This window comes from Pristiophorus japonicus, unplaced genomic scaffold, assembly GCF_044704955.1.
Source record: "Pristiophorus japonicus isolate sPriJap1 unplaced genomic scaffold, sPriJap1.hap1 HAP1_SCAFFOLD_56, whole genome shotgun sequence".
NCBI classification, from domain to species: domain Eukaryota; kingdom Metazoa; phylum Chordata; class Chondrichthyes; family Pristiophoridae; genus Pristiophorus; species Pristiophorus japonicus.
In genome coordinates this window covers 4,326,879-4,329,899 of record NW_027254467.1, presented here as the reverse complement: position 1 = coordinate 4,329,899, position 3,021 = coordinate 4,326,879, and positions in this window count along the sequence as shown.

Below are 3,021 nucleotides of genomic sequence, written 5' to 3'. Positions count from 1 at the left end.
GGAGCTCTCTGACCTTTCTCCCCAGTCTATCCCCAGGTCCAATGTGTATCTGAGTCAATGGGACTCTCTCTGACCTGTCTCCCCAGTCTATCCCCAGGACCAGTGTATGTCTGAGTCAATGGGACTCTCTCTGATCTTTCACCCCAGTCTTTCCCCAGGACCAATGTGTACCTGAGTCAATGGGACTCTCTCTGATCTTTCTCCCCAGACCCCCAGGACCAGTGTTTATCTGAGTCAATGGGACTCTCTCTGATCTTTCTCGCCAGACCCCCAGGACCAATGTGTATCTGAGTCAAAGGAACTCTCTCTGGCATTTCTCACCAGTCCCCCAGGAACAGTGTGTGTCTGAGTCAATGGGACTCTCTCTGACCTTTCTCCCCAGTCTATCCCCAGGACCAGTGTGTATCTGAGATAATGGGACTCTCTCTTATCTTTCTCGCCAGACCCCCAGGACCAATGTGTTTCTGAGTCAAAGGAACTCTCTCTGACCTTTCTCCCCAGAGTCCCGGGACAAGTGTGTATCTGAATCAATGGGACTCTTTCTGACCATTCTCCCCAGTCTATCCCCAGGACCAATGTTTATCTGAGTCAATGGAACTCCCTCTGACCTTTCTCCCCTGTCTATCCCCAGGACCAGCATGTATCTGAGTCAATGGGACCCTCTCTGACCCTTCTCCCCAGTCGATCCCCAGGACAAGTGTTTATCTGAGTCAATGGAACTCTCTCTGACCTTTCTCCCCAGTCTATCCCGAGGACCAGTATGTAACTGAGTCAATGGGACTCTCTGACCTTTCACCCCAGTCTATCTCCAGGACCAGTGTGTATCTGAGTCAATGGAACTCTCTCTGACCTTGCTCCCCAGTCTATCCCCCGGACCAGCGTGTATCGGAGTCAATGGGACTCTCTCGGACATTTCTCCCCAGTCTATCCCCAGGACCAGTGTGTATCTGAGTCAATGGGACTCTCTCTGACACTTCTCCCCAGTCGATCCCCAGGACAAGTGTTTATCTGAGTCAATGGGACTCTCTCTGAACTTTGTCCCCAGTCTATCCCCAGATCGAGTGTGTACCTGAGTTAATAGGGCTCTCTGACCTTTCTCCCCAGTCCCCCAGGACCAGTGTGTATCTGAATCAATGGGAATCTCTCTGAACTTTCTCCCCAGTCTATCCCCAGGACCAGTGTGTATCTGAGTCAATGGGACTCACTCTGACCTTTCTCCCCAGTCCCCCAGGACCAGTGTTTATCTGAGTCAATGGAACTCTCTCTGATCTTTCTCCCCAGTCTATCCCCAGCACCAGTGTGTATCTGAATCAGTGGGACTCCCTCTGACCTTTCTCCCCAGTCTATCCCCAAGACCAGTGTTTATCTGAGTCAATGGGACTCTCTCTGATCTTTCTCCCCAGTCCCCCTGGACCAGAGTGTATGTGAGTCAATGGGACTCCCTCTGACCTTTCTCCCCTGTCTAGCCCCAGGACCAGTGTGTATCTGAGTCAATGGGACTCTCTCTGACCATACTCCCCAGTCTATCCCCAGGGCCAGTGTTTATCTGAGTCAATGGGACTCTCTCTGAAATTTCGCCCCTGTCTATCCCCAGGACCAGTGTGTATCTGAGTCAATGGGACTCTATGACCCTTCTCCCCAGTCGATCCCCAGGACAAGTGTTTATCTGAGTCAATGGGACTCTCTCTGACCTTTCTCCCCAGTCTATCCCGAGGACCAGTATGTAACTGAGTCAATGGGACTCTCTGACCTTTCACCCCAGTCTATCTCCAGGACCAGTGTGTATCTGAGTCAATGGGACTCTCTCTGACCTTGCTCCCCAGTCTATCCCCAGGACCAGTTTGTATCTGAGTCAATGGAACTCTCTCGGACCTTTCTCCCCAGTCTATCCCCAGGACCAGTGTGTATTTGAGTCAATGGGACTCTCTCTGAACTTTGTCCCAAGTCTATCCCCAGGACCAGTGTGTTTCTGAGTTAATGGGGCGCTCTGACCTTTCTCCCCAGTCTATCCCCAGGACCAGTGTGTATCTGAGTCAATGGGACTCCCTCTGACCTTGCTCCCCAGTCTATCCCCAGGACCAGTGTGTATCTGAGTCAATGGGAATCCCTCTGACCTTACTCCCCAGTCTATCCCCAGGACCAGTGTTTATCTGAGTCAATGGGACTCTCTCTGCCCTTTCTCCCCAGTCTAGCCCCAGGACCAGTGTGTATCTGAGTCAATGGGACTCTCTCTGACCATTCTCCCCAGTCTATCCCCAGGACCAGTGTTTATCTGAGTCAATGGGACTCTCTCTTACCTTTCACCCCAGTCTATCTCCAGGACCAGTGTGTATCTGAGTCAATGGGACTCTCTCTGACGTTGCTCCCCAGTCTATCCCCAGGACCAGTGTGTATCTGAGTCAATGGGACTCTCTCTGACCTTTCTCCCCAGTCTATACCCAGGACCAGTGTGTATCTGAGTCAATGGGACTCTCTCTGACCTTTCTCCCCAGTCCCCCAAGACCAGTGTGTATCTGAGTCAATGGGACTCTCTGACATTTCTCACCAGTCTATCCCCAGGTCCAATGTGTATCTGAATCACTGGGACTCTCTCTGACCTTTCTCCCCAGTCTATCCCCAGGACCAGTGTGTGTCTGAGTCAATGGGACTCTCTCTGACCTTTCTCCCCAGTCTATCCCCAGGACCAATGTGTACCTGAGTCAATGGGACTCTCTCTGATCTTTCTCGCCAGACCCCCAGGACCAATGTGTTTCTGAGTCAAAGGAACTCTCTCTGACATTTCTCCCCAGACCCCAGGACCAGTGTGTGTCTCAGTTAATGGGACGCTCTCTGAACTTTCTCCCCAGTCTATCCCCAGGACCAGTGTGTATCTGAGTCAATGGGACTCACTCTGACCTTTCTCCCCAGTCCCCCAGGACCAGTGTTTATCTGAGTCAATGGAACTCTCGCTGATCATTCTCCAAAGTCTATCCCCAGGACCAGTGTGTATCTGAAACAGTGGGACTCCCTCTGACCTTTCTC